The sequence below is a fragment of the Lycorma delicatula genome, chromosome 5 (assembly GCF_047948215.1).
Source record: "Lycorma delicatula isolate Av1 chromosome 5, ASM4794821v1, whole genome shotgun sequence".
Classification (NCBI taxonomy): domain Eukaryota; kingdom Metazoa; phylum Arthropoda; class Insecta; order Hemiptera; family Fulgoridae; genus Lycorma; species Lycorma delicatula.
Window position 1 is genome coordinate 176,282,204 of NC_134459.1, and position 22,576 is coordinate 176,304,779.

The 22,576-nt window shown below is 30.4% G+C and overlaps 1 long non-coding RNA gene across 1 annotated transcript in view; it reads left to right on the forward strand.

The window, feature by feature from the left end:
- Window positions 1–18,528, forward strand: part of LOC142324595 (uncharacterized) — a 243,732-nt gene extending 225,204 nt beyond the window's left edge. The window contains exon 3 of the long non-coding RNA XR_012756336.1: window positions 18,414–18,528. This is a non-coding gene — a long non-coding RNA (uncharacterized LOC142324595). The remainder of the gene's footprint in view (window positions 1–18,413) is intronic.
- Window positions 18,529–22,576: the final 4,048 nt, after the last annotated feature.

A 22,576-nucleotide genomic window follows, 5' to 3' on the forward strand; every position in this document is an offset into this window, starting at 1 on the left:
TTGGTTCAAGTCCGTTTAAAGAAATATTTATTTTTAATACTTTTTTTAATAAAATGCTTATATTTATATCTAAGCGTTTTAGTCGATTGATAATTTTGGTTCGATTAACCGTAATATCTCTGGAATAATATTACGAAAACTGGAAGAATTAGAATTTTAACACAACAGACTCTCTCACCCGTCCCCTGCAGGAATAACAACCTCAGAAAGCCGGCACTTATGTTCCTTTACCTTTCTGTTTTCTAATTAACTTGTAGTTTAAAACCAGAATTGACCCTCGCAAGCTCTATTAACTATTTTGTTACGTTCAGCTTCGTACTTGGGGAAGACATATAAGATATGTAGCTCATCTTCATAACCCTACACTCCAAACACAAGCCTGAATAATTAAAACCAAAACTGGCCGACCTATCTTAAAAACACTATGTCTAGAAAGAAACTGTGTAAAATGCCGATCGGGGGAAATCCACCTAACGACCTGCATACTTTTCACATCAGGAAAAATACCGTGTGTGTGTCGACCATCGGACGATTTAGTCGACCGATTTTTGTCTTTGTGTATTTTTTGTCTTAAGTGCTTTTTATCCTTCATTTCCTGTTCTTATTTCTATAGGTTCTGCAATTCTTTCTTCACTTGTTGAAGTAAACTGCGGTTCCTCTTTTGTATCCGGAGTTTAAAGAACATTTGTTAATTTAATCTCTGTTCATGAATTTTGTAAACTTGGCCCAGGAATCTCAGTGTCAGTCCTCTTATTACTTTTTAGATATCCTCTATTTCTTCACACAGTTCTTAGTTGGATTTTATCCTTTTGTTGTTTTCTTGGGGTCTAGGATTGTTCTCGGTGTTCTTCTCTCTATTTTATTTAACGGTTCTAGGCCGGTAGAATTTAACGATTCACTTCCGTCTTGGAAGTCCAGTTGGTCCACTGGAAGACCATCGGTGGGAACAATGATCTTATCGCTTTGGCGTAATGTCGGAGTTTGATCCTTTTTAAAGGCTCTTTTTACTGAAAATGTCTTTCGTCAGGAAACGTAATTTATCCAAATTGTTTTTTCTTTCTTTATTACCGCTCTATCCGTACTGTTGTATTTTATTCTTTCCCTTAGATATTTGAAACTAGAACCGGTTTAAGATTTTCAGATTCTTTACTGATTTACTTTTTGGGGTGATTTTTGATGCCGATCGTTATTTCTTATTTGTTAAAGGATATTTGTAAAATCATCATCTTTTAGATCCTTTACCTGCTGAATCGCTTTTTCCTTGGTTTCTGTTAGCAAGCCCAGATCATACGCAAAGGCCAGAATCTGACTCGGGTAACGCTATTTTTTGCTCCTATCCCTTTCCCATTCTTTTCCCAGAAAGCCTTTAATATTTTGTCCAGGATGAGGTCGAAAACAAGGGAGATAGTCCGCTATCTTAATCCGCTTTTAATTTAATTTGGAAAGGAGCACTTACTTAGATGTCTTCTGAATTAAAATTTGATATTGTGTTTGTGAGGGGTAGCTCTGTAAATTCCAGGCGATGATAACACGAAAGTTTTTTTCGTCCAAAAGAGAAAAAAGAAAAAAATATTCTTTCACCGTTTGCAGCAATGTTTCTCAGTTTACGGAGTAGAATGCTTTGCTGAAGTCCACAAATATAACAAATAGTATTCTGTTCCTGTTTTTAATGTATTCCAGGTACAGGATTTGCTCGATCTGCCCTTCCTGATCCTGAGGGGATGATCGATCTGCCCTTCCTGAATGCTCCTTGGTTTTGGCCTAATTTTTTTTCAATCTGGGGTTCAAGTTTCTTTACATTTCTTTTATATTACTAATATTTTAAGTTTTTTTTAAATTTATAAATGTTCTTATACGGACTTATCGACTATGTTACTGAATCTTCAATTTAAAATAGCGCTTCAGATTCACAAACGAAATTCTTTTATAGTTTAACATTTTTCTGAAATTAACAACGATTGATTTTTTAAATAGTTTTTGAGTGTTATCTATTTACGATGTTAATATTTTCAAAATTTTTCAATTAAATGGTATAAACTATTTATACGCAAATTTGTATTTTATAACGATTAATGTTTAATAATAGAACTCTATAATTTACATATTCAAAATCCTCTTTTCTAACACCTTTATTTAACTTCCTACTTAACTGAATATTTTTTTTAAATGGAGATTTTCAATTTAAATTTAAATTTAGGAGAAGGAGAAAATTTATTTACCACTTACTTGAGCGATATACTTTAACCGCATGAAGTACGAAGTTCTCGTGAGGAAGAAATGTTTTGATTTCTTAGATAGACCGATTCCTATATAGGCTTCCTCCTATTATCCTTTCTCTGTAGCTGAAGTTATTTATTTGTTCAAGAAGGTTTTATGGCTTTTATTTCAACTAAAAAACAAAATTCTCTTTATGTTATTTTCTAAACCCATCGTGTATATAATACAACTGTTTAATACTATTCTCCGGAAAACATATTTCCCAATAACCGGAAAGCTTTGCAAATAGTCACGATCCCGAAATCAGGTATATACCTACACGATGAGGCTTCACTCATACAAGCTAATAAGCCTGTTGTTATCTATTCTGTTGAAGGTATTCAAAAGGTTGTTCCTTCGGAGAATGTAACGTATTTTTGAGCATGGCCATGTAATTCCTGACCATCAGTTCGGTTTCCGTTGTGGGGTTTCCACTATCGAGCAAACAAACAAGAGAATAAAATTTATTGTATTTAAATATTACAGTTTGTGGTTTTCCTGTACTTTTAAACTAATGCTATATAAGGATATATATATACATTTAAAATAAATAAGTTTACCTGGGAATTAAATATTTTTACTTCTGCATAAAAGGACGTAAATCATTACTATTCCAAAATCAACTTTACGTATTTAAAATATTTACTGTCTGTTACAGGAAAATCATCACGTGAATATGTTGTAATAATTTAAAATTTAATATACCGTACAAATAAAATTAAAAATTCATTTAAACTTAAGACACTAATGAAAATTACTTCTGAAATTTTTTTTTTTTCGAATTTGTTTTTTTACTAAAATATTTATTACTAGATGTATTCTTTAATTAATTTTGTATTTATACATCAAAACGAAACATTTCTTATAAACATATCAAAAGAACATGAGCTGACAAATGACAAAAATTTTAGTTGTCATATAACATTTTGTGCTACAAAATGCTACGAGCTGTAATTTGTTTTTATGAAGTGAATTAACATAAAAAAAAAAAAAAAAATATTAATAATTACACGCTATTACTGCTACATAGGCTTTTTCTGCTAATGCATAGAGCGGCAAAGCACTCAAATAATACGTATATACATATATTTATATAATACAACTACACGTTTGTTATTCAGTACATGTTTTTGATACATAAATGTATAAAAAAAACACTATAGAAATTATCTAGTGATGCGTCAACGCTAAAATTAATTTTGATACATTATCTTAATGTATTATAGAAAAAAAAAAAACAATTTTATTTATATGTACTAATAACTGTGGATATTTGCTGATGCGTTTAAAGCTTAGTATAATAACGCAATTCACATTTAATAATAATAATAATAATACCGATACGAGGTAAGATTATCAACACTCTAAATTACAGGAAGTATTCACTGAAAGATCTTATAGTTACCTCAGATCTGTGCCGTGTGTGTGGCAAAATCAAGAATCTATTGAACACGTAATTAGTGGTTAACAAGTTTTAAACCTGAGAAGCTACTTAAATAACTCATAACTCAGGATCGAAAGATACTTGAAGATTCTTGCCCGTATTACCGGTATACTCTTCTGTTTGTGCTTAAAATTCTTAGGAATCCTGTTTATTTCGACCGTATGTTTCTCACAAGTAAGCCGGTGGAACATAACTGACCTGATATCGTTGTAACAGATGAACAGGAAAAGATCACCTGACGTGTAGATGATAAACCTGATTCCATTGATAAACATTTTGAAGAAGCAACATTATAAAAAAAATGGTGAGGAACAGAGATTTGACGGATCAAGTGAGGGAGATTTGAGATTAGAAAGAGGTTTAAGTTGTTTCTGTTCTACTGGGGTGTGAGATTCTTTACCGGTTGCAAAAACCATTAAGACTCTTAGGTTCCAGTTTGTTTATTCCTGCCGATGCAGTTGTCCTTTTGGGCAAGTGTATGAAGGAAGTATATAACATTTAATATTGGCAGCTCACTCGTAGACGATACAAAATTGGAAACATACATTCTAAAACTAATACAAAAACTCTTTTCGCACACACATAGTTATCGACTCATGTCTTCATAATACATTATCATTAGCGATCGATAGAATCATTTAAACTCTGTCACGAAGGCCAGCTAAAACGATAAAAATCTGGTGATAAGCAATATAGTTATAATAATAAGAAAAATATTAATGACGATAAAATCTAGTTTTATTTATTTCTTTTATTTCGCTTTTATTTTCTAGTCTTTTGTACAGTTTCATTTCATAACTCAAAATTTTTCTTTAGAATAATTCGCTAAACAATTTACGAGTAGGTTTGCTAACCTCTTCATAGACACAAATCCACATTGATTTTAACTTATGTGCAGAAATGCTCCGTGCCTTAACCTGATTCACGATTAAACATTATCAGTATATAAACGTACAACAATGATATATTAAATGAGCTATAGTAATGATTTACAGGCATAATCAAAAATCACAAGCCCGCGCGCGTGCATACACACACTCACTCACCTTCTCGCTCGATCACTCATTCGCATTCACACATTGGTAATATGTGCCCGCCTAATCTAAAAAAAGAACTGTCATCCGTACAATCAGTTGACGCTATTGTGAAAACTGCTGTATTAGTCAATGAGAGTGTTACGTGAAATTTATAGGTAGATTGCTAACTTTATTCTTCTAATAAATGGAAGCTTTTTTATCTTATTTTAGTATATAACAAATATCTCTTTATAAATTATTTTTAATTAGTCTATTTTCTATAAATATCAAATATTGCGAGATAATAACTGTAAAATAACATATCATTTTAAGGTTAGACAAGAAGCGAAATAAAAAATTGTTTCATATGTCAGATACATTTCAATTTGTCTACATTGTGGGAGTTTTACATCGGAGCATTTAAAATGTTATCGCCTTTCAATAGACAATAGCATTTTAGTTTCACTAAAGTTAGCGATATACGGTTCTGTAATAAATTTATTTATTTAAAAGCCGATTGATTTTCTATTGGTGAAAATGAAGTTAAACCATGTGATTATATCATTTACTTTTTGTATTGTTATACTGATATCTTTTAGTATCATTAAAAAAAGGTGTTCGTAAATAGGTTAAGAATGTTTGAGTTGATTTTTTTTTCATTCAATTTGCTACGTAATTTGTTCAGTCAATCCTGTGATAAATTGAAAGAGACTTTATCTTAGGGAAGAGACCAACTTTTCCGTTGTTACGATTTAAAACACACACATGCGCACACACACACACACACACACACACACACACACACACACACACACACACACACACACACACACACACACACACACACACACACACACACACACACACACACACACACACACACACACACACACACACACACACACACACACACACACACACACACACACACACACACACACAATACAGAATCAAACGTTTTCGGTATGATAATCTTCTTTTTTTTATAGTTAATACACATTCATTTGGTTTTTCAATAACGTTTATACAATTTTTATTCAATGTATTTTATAAAGAGTTATTTTGCAAAGTGTAATGTTTCATTACAAGACAATATAATTATTGTTGAATTTGAACAAAAATTATTATTTGAAATGAAATTCACAATCTTTTCAAATCCCTTAAATGGAACAAAATCATTCTTTTTCAATATTCTATAAGACGACTTTATTAGGATAAAGATATTTAAGGCTGAGTTAGTGAAGTATTTATTATACGAGTAAGCCTATATAACCTACAAAGATAGATGGATAGATGGTGTGTGAGAGAGAGAGGAAGTAGTACTTATTTTCAAACGCATCAAAAAGATGAGAAAGAGATTAAATAAAAACTCCAACATCAAATGGAAGGCCGTTGATAACTTTTCGTATTATTTATATATATATACATATACATATAATATCTCATCGTTCCAGCCTTTTATGCATATAAATTAGGAATTCCTATAAAGTATATACACCCACACACACACACACACACACACACACACACACACACATATATATATATATATATATATATATATATATATGATGAAGATAAACTGACGACAGAAAGTCTACTTTTACTAGTCTATTAAATGGAAATCTTGTGAAAAAATTTCATAAAATTTTACTTTGATAAATAAATAATAATCCTTTTTTCCCTGTTGAATAAAAATTCGTAAACATAAGTAGTATAATGAGAATTTTTTCTTTTTCTTTTAAGAATAAGAATGAATATAGTTAATTTTTCATTTATTATCCACTGGATAAAGGAACGAAAACTAATGGAAGCCTTTTAAATATGTGTCCAACAAACTTTAAACCCATTGTCAGGTCAGCTGTTGAGTTTTTGATGGACACGGTCTGGTTTTTCTTGATCAGTGTATTTGCTGTTATTATTGCATTTTTTCTGTATAATTTTGAAATTTTCGTTTTGTTATTCGTTGTTTTGGGTTTCTTTTTAGTTGTTTTGATCCGTTTATTTTTGTTGAGTTTTTGTGTTTCGTTACACTTTGTTTTGTTTACATTAACCTTTATTTGGTTGTACGTAATTTTTTTCCGTGATTTTTAATCGCGTCTAGTTTTTTTTAATATTACATTAATTAACGTTTACAGTGTTTAATTTTTGTTTTTTCATTTTATCTAAATTAAATATAGTGTTATACGAGTATATTTACCTTTTGTGTTTGGTCTGCAGTAACTAAGGTTTATTTAGTTAGCAAAGCAACCGTCGAATCTTTTTGATTAGGTGGCAGTACTTACCTTTTGACTTCTATCTCATGAGTTTCTCGATTAAGGCATTATTGGTGTTCGTTTAATTAATTTTGGTACTTACGTATTAACGCCACCGCAGCTACAGCTTTATTTAGAAACAAAGTAGTCGATCGGATTTCGGTGGAAAATGGGCCGATATAGAGTTTATCATAGATTCAAAACAGTCTCTTTATTAATTTTACTAAATGGTTATTTATATTTATTTATTTTATAAATATAATTTAACCAAATTTAACCTACGGTCGATGGGCGTAGATTCACGGTGCACCTTAGTCCTATGTTTCCGTGCTAAAGTCCAGGCCGTAGGGCTCAGTTTTGTTGCGGCCCGGACAGGAGTAGCCACTGATTTATCTGTGGAGAGGCCGGCCACTTGCGGAAGGACTGCAAGCGGGAAGCTCGCTGTCCCTCTTGCAAGTTGCCTGGGCATACACCCGGGAGTTGAGGTTGTTGTAAGGCTTCAGCCGTGTCATGAGACGGCAGTGCCTGTCCTGGCGTTGTGTCGGTAGGGTACAGCCTCGTCCGAGAGGGGTGGGAGACTCCGGCGTCCCACCATCAATGATCGGCCGGGGACTCTCTTAGCAGCACCTTTGGCCGGGGGGGGGGGAATGTAAGACCGTAGTCCCGCTGGGGGATCCCTTCGGTGTTTCCTCATTAGAGGCGGAGGCATAAAAACTCGAGTCCCGGTGGGTGACCCCTCATTTGAGGCTCCCTGGGTTGGGCGTTGTTCCCGCCGAGGTAGTTTGAGGCGGTGGCACCCCTCAGAACTTAGTGTATGTTTTATGCAAGTCCGGCTCCAGTTGGCGGGGAAAATAAAGATGCTTTAAAAAAAAATCCGTCGTCAAAACTTTGTATTTTAAATAATAACAATTAAAATATTATTGTTTTCTTTTCAAAAAAAAAGTGTATATAGATTTTTTTTGTATTGTAAAAGTTAAAAAAATGAACTCGATAAATTATTTTTTACCTCTCATTGATATTTATAAACTGATTGCTAATAGACTCAATGTAATTATTTATATAAGACAAATGTTATACAAAAAATATAAAGTTTGACCAGGCTTGCAAATTGTTTATACGATTTAAAAATACAGATAAATACAAATAAATACAGAGTGATGCCACTTCGCTACAGTAAATATTCTATTAAAATGCTTGAAAATCGTAAGAAAGGGAATTAATAAATATCAATTATTAATCGATATAGTTAAAATAATATAGCCTACTTAAAATTAAAATAATACAGTTTGTCTCGTCGTGATTTTTACTAACCGTTGAGAAACTACCTATCCTTACAAGCGACACATATAAACTATATACATTAGACAGAGTAAACGAATGAATATGTCATTGATTTATTAAGCCGATTTCTTTCCCTTAAATCATTTCTTTAGAAGATGTTATCGGTAGACATTTTGTGCAACAGTACAAAAGTAAACGTTCTGTAATACAAAAAGGTTTAAACGATGTTGTTTATAACGCTACCCACGGACAAAACTAATTTATAACAATATTTTAAACTGATTTATATAATAAATGGAAAGCAGAGTCGGTACTAAAAATTTACGCCCTACACGTAATATAAACTTATACAGGTATCTCATAAAGAAACAAAAACCGTTTTAGGAAGTATTTTAGAAGTGAAAATAAAGAAAATAATTTTTATAAATATAGGATCAGAAACGCCTTGTTATCAGTTTATAGCATGCGAAAAATTTCGCCCTGATTTCTGATCAAATGTTAAAAAAATCCGTATTGAACTTAAAGGATAAACTACATAGTCTGATACAGTTACTTTCATAAAAAGTAATTAAAAGACGTACTAGAACTGTACGTCTGATAAGTTTTGAGAAAGTTATAAAACACAAAATAACTGGTATTACAAAACGTACATTATTTTTAGATCTGTTGTTCAATAACTTTGTTAACTTTTTTAAAAGTTTGTTTTAGAAATTTTATATCTAAGAATATAAGTATACAATATTAACGGAAAACGAAGAAATTATTAAAAAATTAAACCTTTATTAACAAAAACAGGTAGAAACTTGACAAATTAATGTTGTGTTATAATTTTATCTAAAATACGAATCATTTTTGTGTTGGAAAATATTTTGAAACAAAAGCAGTAATTAAAAACCGATTTTTGACACTAAAATAAAATTATAGTTTTATTCATATTGAAATAAAATATGTACAATATTTTTAACAAATGAAACAATTTCTTATAGTTTTCTACGAATCACTTGATAATTTCAAAGAGCGATTTCTGTGTAAATAATTTATCGGAATATTTATAATTTCAATCACTCATTAGGTTTTCACCGATAAATTGATTATTCGCTTAAAAATTTAATAATTTCTTAATTCTATTTAATTCAATTAATTGTTTTAAATTGTCTTATTCATAAATAAGGAACAAAATTTGTAATTTTTTTCTGATGAAATTGAGTTGGAAGTTAAAGAGACAATAATATGATTATTTTTCTGGCAAATTTGTTAAAACTGGATATTCGATTCATACGTAAAGTTAATCTTTTCTTTTTCCTGTTTAGCCTTCGGAATTACCGTTCAGGTATTACTTCAGAGGATGAATGAGGATGATATGTATGATTGTAAATTAAGTGTAGTCTTGTACAGTCTCAGTTCGACCGCTCCTGAGATGTGTGGTTAATTGAAACCCGACCGGCAAAGAACACTGGTATCCTCAATCTAGTATTCAAATATGTATAAAAGTAACTAACTGCCTTTAGTAGGACGTGAAAGCTGGAACTTTCGTCTTCCAAATCAGCTGATTTGGGAAGACGCGTTCACGGCTAGACCAAGCTGGCGGGTTACGTAAAGTAATCTAAAGAGAGTATAGTTAACAAATCATAGAAGGGATAATTCATTTTTATATCTTATCAATTTTAATAAAATTGGTTTTAAATACTTCTCTTGAACCGACCGAGTGACATTAATAAGCATTTATTATTAAGTTAAAGAATTCCAGATTATTATTAATTAATTAATCTGGAAAATCGAAAACATAAATTCTGTTTGTTTTTATTATTTACAACCTTTAGTAAATCGGATCGCATCCCAAATCACACGATAAGTTCTCAGCGAAATTTTTCAAAACTACACATTAGTACAGTAAAAACATTTGTGCCAAGCACATACCATTTTTTTCGTTTTTTTTCACTTGCTCTCCTGAGCCGGATCCTGCAGTTAAGTATAACACAGCCCAGGGGAGTGTCCTAACTCTAACGGGCCTCCGCGTCTTGACCCGTCGACCGGATCTTACTTTGCGCCCGCCTCAACCATCCAGAGTAGGATCCATCAGGCTCGGCTATGCCGTCCCAGGGTTCCCATTTCAGGAGCCGGGACTCGGTCTTTAAGCCAACGCTGCTAACGAAGACACCCCGAGTGGGACATCCCCGCCGGGACTCGGTCGTTTTCGCTTGGGGGTTCGAGAATCTCCGTGCCTCATTGCTACCGCCCAATTATGCAAGCACGAGCGAACGGCAACTCCACAAAGGGCTGTTCCTCATCCCCGAGTTCCCCGATCCTGCTTCTGAAGAACCCTCGGTACGAATCCTGCGATAGTATCAAAATTCTTGGAGCCCGCAACATGGTGTCGATGATGTTCTCCGCCCTGAGCGATCAGGTAATCACCGAGCAAGCTAGGTGGTATTCATCCCACTGCGGGCACCAAAATACCACGAAGCTCATACAATTAGCAATTGTGAATGACGCTCAATACCGCTTGAAAAATAGAAAGCAAAATACGATTGGAAGTAAAAAAAACGATGAACCAATGTAAAGAAAAAAAGGAATTACACGCAACAAATTTCAAATTAAGAATCGAATAGATAATGCACACTACTCAGATCCGAGGTTACTATAGACATATAAGACTCTTAGGTCGAGAACGTGTATCCCCATTGTTTAGTAGTTTCACAGACAAGTGATCTGTCAGGTAGTTAATTGTTGTTCGTACTTTGAACTGAAACGTTGTATCTTCTTCCGCATGGACCGTACTTCTAAATAATCCTGGATTTCATTGTTCCTTATAAACCAAGGTACCTCTGTTTTACACCTCGCTAGCTTATTCTGAAGCCACTGTAAGATATCAGCATTACTTCTGCTCGCGGTGCCTCGTAGTTGACACCACAGGTCCAGATAGGTTTTAGAATTGTTGATTATACCAGCAGCTTATTAGACAAGGCCAAACGAGAACGTCGCTCAACAACCCCAGAACATTTCCTTGAACTTTATCTTAAGTCTCTTCATTTTTATATGAAATTTCTACGTTAGTCGATGGTCGAGGTTTATACTTAAGTACCTCACACATTGCAGAATTACGACATCATAAAGATGCACCCACGGGCAGGTCACCTTTCTTTATTGTGAATATCACACGGTTAGATTTAGCTTGGTTAACGCCAATCCATGTACTCGATCATCTATTGCATTGATTCTCAAACTTTTTCGTCCACCGCCCACATCGAGAATCAATAATTTTCTATCGCTCCCAAAATATTTAAACTTACCATCTGTTAAAAATAATAATTGCAATTGCCGTTTTTAAAATTCGCTGTTAAAAAAAGCAATTGCAGTTATTATTTTTCAGGCAAATCCTGTTTCTGAGTTGAAACTTACATTTTAAATGAGAACAATTTCTCGCTAATTTTTTTTATTTAAATTTGATGATTTTTCAAATCTGATGTATACTGTCAGTAAAAAGAGTATTCAAGCTTTATATTTTTTTATTCGTCTTTCTAAGCTTCTTGGCTGCAATGGTAAACTAGTTTTTATCATAAAATGCAGTGTCCCTTTAATTTTTTTGTACTAATGTCGCGCGTGTGCGTAAATTTTAAAATTTGAATTTAATATTAGTACAGTGATGATCACAATAGAAAACGATACAAAAACTTATATTTTGGACGAAAGCAGTACTTACTTTCCTTTTATTAAATATCTTAGTTCAATAGCCGGGAAAATAAATAAATAATTAGTTTGCATTTTTTGAGACCTACAAACCTAGTAATATTAGGTTATGGAGTTTCATATTTATAAAAGAAAACTTCCATATTTGCTAGTTCCTAAGAACGTGATTAAAAGTAAATTAAAAATTCAAATAATATTAATAATATCCATTTTTTAACTTCATTGTGTTTTTAATAATAATAAAAATATTATTATTTTTTTTAACGCTTTTATTTATAGTCGCATAAACAATTAATGTAATTAGCGACTTATCAGTGTAATGTAACTGTACCGGTAAATTTTCAGTCTTGAACAAACTCAAGTAGACTACTCGTGAGACGTGTGGTTAATTGAAACCCGACCACCAAATAACACCGGTATCCACCATCTAATATTCAAATCCGATTAAAATTAACTACCTTTATTAGGATTTGAACCTGAGAACTTGGACTTTGAAATCATCTGATTTACAATGACGAATTTAGCACTAGACCAACCCGGTGGCTTAATTATATTATTATTTATTTATGTTTTGTTTAACAGATATATTAATTTGATGAATATAAAGATCGGTAAAATATAGTATTACAAAAAAGATGATCCTATTAATTGTTTTTTTTTAATCGACAACGAAATAGATTTAAATTAAAATAATAACAGTTTTATTTTACAATAAATTAAATTTAATCGTTCTCTAATTATTCTGTCTCTGCTACAATAGGATAACTTAAGGGTAAGGGTATTTTGCAGATATTGCTATAGGATAAGTTAGCATTTACATTTTCCTTTTAATCCGGTCCCGGTCGCACACACCAGAGAGAGAGAGAGAGAGAGAGAGAGTGAGAGAGAATTAGTCCCATTGATAATTTAACTTCAGCTTAAGCTAAACAAACTTAAACTTAGCTAACTATACAAACATTGTGCTATTTTAAAGCGTGTGTATATGTATTTGTATATATATCGCTATATGGTTATAATCGTTCACGTTCTTTATATACATAAATTTGTACACTAGTACATACACGTCTAATAAATAATGTTGAATGAAGTTACATAACGTTTATATAGTCATTATTTTTCTAATCATTACGTTAAAATGAAGCCGTTGTACGGGTATTTAAAAGAAAAAATTTATATTTCGCCCTTTTAAAAAAATAAATTTTAGATTTGTGTTATCGCTTTTATGTTTCAAAATTTACTAGTATTTCTTATTAAAAATAAAATAAAATATTTTGTTTTAAATAAATATATTTAAATATCTACGCATAGTGGTGTTTATTACTTCTTTGTACGAAGTAAAAAAAAAATTCGGTTTTCAGATTTCAATAACCATTTCGACCTTCTCTGAATCCACTTCGACTAGTTTCGGCGCGACGTCTGTACGTACTAATAGTACGTATTAGCCGGCCTCCGTGGCGCGAGTGGTAGCGTCTCGCCCTCTCATCCAGAGGTCCCGGGTTCAAATCCCGGTTAGGCATGGCATTTTCACACACGCTACAAATCATTCATCTCATCCTCTAAAGCAATACTTCACGGTGGTCCCGGAGGTTAAAAAAAAAAATAATAATAAAAAATAAAAGTGAAGGCAAATGACGTGGTGGACATATTAACCGACCTTCAAGGTTACCTGATTTAATACCTTTAAATTAAAGTCTGTGGGAACACTTGAAATTATTAGTATAAGAACAAAAGTGAAATACATGAGAAGAATTAATAATGAAATTTTTCAGTGGTTGTACAACTACTGCAAAAAACAACTTTATTGAAATAATGAAGGAAAGTTACCAAAAACATTGTTCGTCGGGCAGACGTATTCACTGTGGAGAAGGTCATTTTCAACAGTTTATTTTATTGTTTGTGCTTGTATTTGTTAATTCTATAATATATTTAATTCTTTTGTAATAATGAAAATTTTGTTTCGTTTAATATCAAATTAACATCTGTCTTATTTTGATATGTTTCGTTTTAAAAAAAAATTCGAAATTCTTATATTTATATTTCGTTTCTCGTGACTTTTTCGTGCCGTTTTATTCATAATCAAATTCTCTACAAGTTTTGTTTAAATCTTTTGTGTTATCACCTATTTAACAAAGTTATTTTATGCCAAACGTAAAAGAGTGTGTTTTTCGACATCAATCTTTTGTGTTTTACTTCAGATTTCTTAAAAATTACTAAAAATCCAATTCTGGGAATTACTTTATCCTTTTTTTCCGATCGTATTTTATATAAAACGAACTACATTTTTTCCGTAATTTGTGTCCCAAGAATTTGTCTGGCTTAATTTTACCTAATGCGCATAAATCAAGAGAGAAATTTTTAACCGGCCGACACATGTTAACAAAGAATTTCCGAACCTAAGTTTATATGAATATTTTTCTTCATTTTTATCAGAGCATGTCCTTAATTTTTCCGCTTAGCCTCCGGAACTACCGTAAGGTATTATTTCAGAGCACGAATGAGGATGATATGTATGAATATAAATAAAGTGTAGTCTTGTACGGTTTTAGATCGACCGTTCCTGAAATGTGTGGTTAATTGAAACCCGACCGCTAAATAAGACCGTATCCACATTTTAGTATTCAAATCCGTATAAAAATAACTGCCTTTACTAGGATTTGAATCTTAGTAGAACTCTCAACTTCGAAATCAACCGAATCGTGATGACGAGTTAACCATTAGACTAGATCGCCGGGCTGAAGAAGAACATGTCCCGAAAATTTGTTCGTACTTCGTGAATCATTTTGTATAATGTGTAATAAAAACGGGGTTTTTAATCGCGGTTTAAAATTCGATCAGAATTGTTGTTTTATTGTATAAAAAAAGGTGATTATAAAACATCTTAATTTTTTTTTTGTCTTAATTAATTAGTTTTTTTTTAATACAGATAAGATAACTGAATTATTATATATAATGTGGTAGGGGTGTTTTGGCAAAAATAAAATTTAGATTTTTTACTGGAGCATTCTATCGAAACGTTTTTCTTATAAAGGTTGAAACCCTTTTTATCAGGATAACAAATTGCCCAAATCTTGTTTAATATTCATTCCCACCTTCAAATTTGACTTGTAATTGATTTTTTTTCGGTTTTAGCCATTTCTTGTTGCAAGAAAGTAGTTAATGGAAAATTTTTACAAGAATATTTTCTACATCAATGGACCATTAAATGATTATAATAATCTTTCCCTCATTACAGCTCTATAATCTGGGACAACAAAAACTCGTTTTTTGGAATTTTTGAAATATTTAATGGCTCATTATATAATAAACATTATGTTTAAAGTGTGAAAGACTGATATTTCAATATCCTCAAAGCCTCGTTTATTTACAAAAAATAAAAAATAAATATGCATAACATTTTCAACTCCTTTCTAAAACATCTAATTTGAATTTAATTTAAAATTGTGGCTGATTCTTTTAATTTTTTCAATATTTTTGAAGCGATTTTTAAAAACCATTATTATTGCTACTTAGGGGCTATTTTTTTAATATTAATTTTACTCGGTTACTCCATTGGAGTAATAATTCCCAAAGTAATTTTTTTTGCGATTCCGAATTATTTTTAAAACATTAAATGCAAAGATTTATTTTTAAAACAAAATCAGTGATAAAATAAGAATCTTTTAAAGCCGGGCTTTTGATTGTTAAAAATAAACAAAATATTTTTTGAGGATTTCGATTTTAATTTATTTAATGCTAATTTTAAAGTGCATAAGAGTCATTAAAATAGTCTCTTTAAATTGGAGCCCCGAAGTTCTGTCGGGGGGGGGGGGGCGACTAACGTAGCCGGGAACATGGAGTACTTTACCAGCTTTTTTTTTGTAGTTATAATAACTAAAATAGTAAATAAAATATTCTATGATAAAACTTCTTAAAATACATCATTTTTATGCGGTTTCTTTAAAGTCTTTTATATATTAATTCTGTTTCTTAAATTTAGTTAATTATAAACAATATATGGTTATATTTTAATCAATCATCAATTAATTTTGTGAATTATAAGGTTAAAAAAAACTCCACGTTAACAAAATAGTAATACAGAAATTCGATTGGAACTAAAATCGGAGAAAGGATATTTTAACGTAGCTAATTCGTTTAATATCGTTTAGAAAAAAAATCATAAAGAAAAAGATCGTGGTCAATGTAAAAGATTAAGCCTATTGTTTTGTATTCTACAATGTTATTTTAGCCACGGAGGTTAGTTTACAATCAAACTGAACGGGCAGGCCGATATGATAGAATCATAATTGATTGATCTGTAATCTGGTCTCTGCCAGAGGTTTTACTTTTTTTTTTATACTTGCCCAGAGGTCATTAAGGGCATAACAATGATGGCTGACTACCATTCTCTCCTCACTATATAGGGTAGCCTTACAAAAACATAAAGGATTAATACTATGTAACCAACTAACAGGGCTGCCAACCTCTCCAACCTAAAAACAATATGCTTTCTCTTTCTATCAATGTATATATATATGTGCGTGTGTGCAGATCCACTTTATACATGCAAGTATAATTTATCCCATATAGGATTTCTCATTCATGACTACGTCCTCTGATTCTTTTGTAAAAGTAACCATTTTGTTATTTTCCATACAAAAAAAAAAAAAAAAAAATTTTTGTTATTTTAATTTCTAACGTATCTGGTGATCGCATGAAACCGATAATTACTATACAGTACAGTATAAATATGTGTGCTTTGTAAAACTGGTCAAGTAGAAAGATTTAAACAAAACGAAATTTTTTTTCATTAACAAAATTTCATAACTTAATTTTCCTCAAAAAGCGGAAATGTTAGTTTAAGTAGATTTTATTGTATTTTTTAAAATGTTTAGAATATTTTTCACTTTATTTCTATTTAAAATATGAGATAAGAAAAATATGAGAGGAAATGCTGCCCTTTTAAAAATGAGCCATTTCATTAAAATATTTTAATAATAATTATAATATTTACCAAATATAAAAATTGTTTTTTCATTAAATTTTTTTTTTTTTTCTTATGAAGCCTCCTACAGCTTCTGTATATAAGGCAATTTGTTGGTGAAATTTTGGGTCAATATCTAACAAGGATAGATAGTTTTTGGGGTGTGCTTAATATTTAATACTTTTAATAATACCAATTAGACTTAACACGTTTGACTTAAATTCATTGTCTTCCTCTTGATACTAGGATAAAAATAAAGTTAATTTTTTTTTTTTTTACAATTTCCATCAAACAATTATTTTGCGATTTCAATATCAAATTGAAATGCGATTTCAATATCAAATTGAAATGCGATTTCAATTTGATAACCTTCAGGTAAAAAACGGTTTTTCATGATTTGTTTGTAATAAATTTCACTGAAATATTTTAGAGCGACATTAATTAAATCTAAAAAAACTTATAATGAAATTGTAAACCGTACGGTAAGAGTCTCGCAGATATCATTTCTTCCCCCCAAAAATTTAACAAAATTTTACTGATATCAAAAAAGGTTAAGAAACTACATTTCTATTGTCAAATTTGTTTTTGATTTAGTATTTTGTTTAAAAAAAATACACGGTAAATATACTTAATAGACAATAGATAAACTATAAGAAATAATAAAACACGTTTAAGTGTTTCATATAATAAGCAAAAAATAGAAAAAAATTATTACAATACTGTTACCGGCCACATTTCATTTATTAAACAACAAATACGATAATAGATGATAAAATGGTGATTGCAAATTTACAATTGTCAAATTTAACCGAAATTGTGGTAATGACTTTACTACCCCTGCTAATTATATAATTACTGCGAGACTTATCGTACAGTTTACAATTTCATTATAATTTTTTTGAATATTACTGAATTTTGTTAGATTATTCTTTTATTTTATTTTTTTTTAAATTACTGATTGTTACCTTATGGATTTATTATTAAAAATTATTGCCTTTCTAGAACAACTAAATATACATTTTTTTGAATTTTTCGGCCTTTTTTTGTTGATAGTCATATCATTTACTTCATACCATATTTTTCCTTTTTTAATAAAACTAATATAATGACCTTTACGAATCTAATATTCGTGATGTAATATTGCACTTATTAACGCTCGATTTTTATCGTATCCGTGGACACACTTTTTATATTATTATTAAATGAACTTTGTTTTATTTCTAAATCGATTAATTCAAATAGTTCTAATTGTAGAATAAAAATTTAACCGATGGAATTTATTTCTATTTTATGTAACAAATTTTTGTTGCCACATTTGTCACACGTTCCTACCGTTCGTGATTTTAGTGTTTTATTACCAGCTATAATCTGTTGTAAACTAACCTTTTACTTTATTTTTTAATGAAATATGGGAATTAAAAAAATTGTTTCATCTTCAGTAGTTTCATTTACATAAGAGCATATACTATTAAAATAAGATGTAGTATATTTTATTTTGAATTTTATTATTTCAGGTACATTATCAATCAAGTTTTATTGTACCCTATCTAGTACTATCAAGTACTGCTATTTAGCGGCGCGATTCGGAAACCGACCTTTTTGAGGAAAAAGTGAGATATTCGAGTCCCACGGTTCATCAAATGGAAGAAAAAAAAACATTGTCTAACAAAATTCCAGGTATTTTTAAAAACTATTCTTTATTACAAAACTAACTGAAGTGAAATCTAAAGTTTCCATGTTTATTCTTTAATTTTTTTTCCATTTTCATTTCAATTTTAGGTTAGGTCATGTTTAGAACTGTGAACATAGTTTGTTGACTTCGCCGTGCCCTCCAGTTTTCTGCGGGTTCTTACCGGCAAAGTTTGAAAGAACTTCTTGATAAACATTGAAGCAATTTATATCGGAAAATATTATCTGAAATTTGTCCAAGAATTTTAGTGCAATACTTGAAAGCATATGTTTTCATGTTTTCAATCCGATATGTGATTATGCAAATTACCTGTAGGAACATAGGATAATAAAATAAAATGAAAATTATGACATATTAATATTATTATTTTAAGATTTAGCGGCCACTACCCTTCTCAGAATAATTAACTGGAGAACTATAAGGTTTATAGAAACGTGAGCGCAATTTTATTTTACGTGAACTAACAGTATTCTTATCATGTAGTCTCCTGAGAACCTACTCGGAGAGGGGGTTATGAAAGAGGTATGTTATTTAAACTGAACCGTTGAAAATAATGTGATACTTATTCATCGCTATATGAATATTAATTCAGTTTTATTTAGCACAATTTGTCTCTTTAATGTTAACAAGTATGATCAAATTAATTCTATCATGTAAGTAAAATATATTCTCTCTGAATTAAACATTTTGAACACGGTTCAAACATTTTGTAAACAAAGAAAAAAAACAAAAAAGGATTTACCAAAATAAAATTTAGTCGGCTTAATTAATTTAATAATCCTTTATTTAATTTGAATGAATAAAAATTAATATATTTCTGTGTTTTTTAAAGAAATTTTTAAATTTTAACAAAATATGATCGTTTTACTTTCGTGGCAACACAGTTCTAAAGGTATGCTGCAAGAAGGAAAAAGTACGGTTATCAGTCAAACAATATTTTTTTTTATTTCTTGACGTTTCATTACCTAGGGACCCTAAAAAAAGTGAGGGGATAATATTTGTACGTACGTATGTACGTGTATTAGCGTGTTTGAAGCTTAATAATACTTGACTGGTAAAACAGATTTTGATGAAACTGTTGAGAGGTTTGTGTGTGTGTATATAAGCCAATTTGTTATTAAAATTTTAGGGTCAATACCTACCAGGTGATAGGTAGTTTTTAGGATAAATTTTCTCAAAATTTTGCAAATATAACCCCACTTTATATTAAGCTCATTACATACTTTCATGCTTATATTACCGTATTTTTAAAAAACTTTTCCCAAAAATTTTACCCCGTTTCCCAAAACTCGAAAAAGCTATCTTTTTATTTATCGCATATTTTTTAACAGAATTTTTTTGTCTCCCTAGGCGTAGTAATATTGCCGGCCTCCGTGGCGGAAGTGGTAACGTCTCGGCCTTTCATCCGGAGGTCTCGGGTTTGAATTCCGGTCAAGTATGGCACTTTCACATACGCTAAAAATTATTCAACTCATCCTCTGATAGAATACCTAACAGTGGTCCCGCAGGTTGAAAAAAAAAACAGGCATAGTAATAGTGGAAGTGACTCCAAAAATACAATTTCTAGGCAATATTGGAGGTAGAAACAGCCGATCAAGTTTAAAAATATCGATTTTTTTAATTAAAAAAAAATTTTTTCTTGCCTTTTTTTAACTCAAAGTATTTTTTTTCATGTTTGTCCTCAAATTTTGCATCTTTAAATTAACATACTTCCTGACATTTCCTATCGATGAAATTTAGCACTGTTACTAAAGTCGGGTGACAATACAATATTCCACCATTATCTTTGCAAACATCCTCCGTACGGGAGTAAGTGAAGGTTGGAAATTAAGGGTGCGGGTGTAATAATTTAACTCGCTTCCTGACATTGCCTGTTGATTAAATTTTACAGTTACTATGGTCGGGTGACAATAAAATATTCCACTATTACTTTTACAAACATCCCCCCTATACGGGGGTAAATTTGTCAAATGTATATAAGCGACAAAAAACGTTTTGTTAATTTACAGTTGTATTTCAATAATCAAAAACTTCACTATTTCATTACTTTGTACAGTAAATGTTTGATTGAAAATTTGTTTGATATTTTATAAATTTCAATATATGATGTTATCTTTTGAAATCCAAATTAACCTATTAATTAAACTCAAGCAATGTTTTTTATTAACTTTAAAGTGTAACTAAAAAGTATAAAGCAAGTCTTTAAAAATTTTGTAATATTATATATGAATAATCTAAACAACTATATAGAAAATAATTTAGATGTAAACAAGGTAAGTTCTTTCAATAATAATATTTTGTAATAAGAAAAATAGTACACGATTAAATAATGTGATTAATTACAAGAATCTTATTATCAGGAATTATGGGAATTTAATGAACTAGACGTCTTATCATTTGCACACTTTGTAAGGCTTTAAAAATAATTATTTTAATTTATTTAAATTTTTAACGTTATTAAAAGTTTAAATAAACTTTTAATTATAATATTAAAATAAATTTCATCGTAATTCATCCCTATCCTCAAAAAAGAAATCATAGATAACTTTTTATTAGTTGCACATTTTTCAGTGGAATTTTTTTTTTTCAGTTTCTTCCATTTAAGATACTAAACTAGAATAATCAAAAACACGTTTCTCGATAAGCGATTCTGGAAATAGGGAAGCAGCAAAATTTATACTTTTTGATTTTTAAAACTCTTTTTGGTTTATTTAAACATATAATAATAATAATTTTACAATACAAATTCAACATAAATTACCCCCGTTGCAAAAAAGAAACTACAGGTAACATTTATTATGTGTCATTAGTTTTCTATTATTTAAAAATAAATAACCGATGCTAGGAAAGTATAACGATTTTATTGTCAGGATTTTTCTATAATACATGTTTTATTCCGGTCTGTTAATAATTTCGTGCAAATTTTAATAAAATCCACACCGTCCTGTATTATCAAAAATTGATAGTATTTAAAATTTTATGAAAAAATGTTCATATTTTTATGACGATAATATTTCCATTATAGATCAATCGAATAATTTTTTGGAGAGAAATTTTAATTTTTATCATTAATTGTAAATAAAACGGTCTTCATGAGTAGAAAAAACCAGTCCCCAATCTATGCGATCAAGTGAACTTTTTAAAATTTGACGTACAGTAAAAAATATTTTATTATATTTTATTTTTATTATTTATTTTATAAGATTTATTTATAGCGGGTGGCAAACGTTATTTGTTTTTTAAAAACAAGAAACCAACGTAATTGATGTTGGTTTTTATTATGTTGGTTTCACTCCTTATAAGTCATGCAATCATTTGGGTTATCCAATCAAATTCTTGATATATTAATAAATATAAATTAGATTACTATCTTTAATATTATCCAAGAAAACTAATTTTTAATTCAAAATTATTATGAAAATATTTAAAAAAGTAACTGAATGAAATTTTAAGTTTATTTAATTTAAAAACATTTAACATTTTTTTATGATTAAGCGGAGTCTGTTTCGTCATATTTATAAAGTATCCATAAAATATCCTCACAATAAAAAGGTTATTTTACCACCTGGAACTATTACTCTTTCACAGTTAGATATATCGTACTTTAAGGATTGTTCTTGTATAACATTTACAAGCATATTATATGCACTTTATTGGTAGCGCCAACAATATCTACAATTTGTAGGGAGTAATCCCACTATTACGTAAGATGAAGCATATCAGCATTATCCTATTACTGAATCCAGTGATGATTCGTGCCTTATATGTCAGCAATCCAAGAGTTATAGAGACCGTTTTTCATGAAACCTCATGTGAAGAAATCGCAAGGAGTTAAGACTGTTGAACTCAGTGGCTAGGCTTTTGAACTATTGCGACTAATTCATCGATAAAGAATCTTATTATTTAGAAATGAATGAACGGAAATAATCCATCCTGGTGGGATACCATCTAATGGAAGATTACGTTCAGTTGTAGATAAAGCTAGAC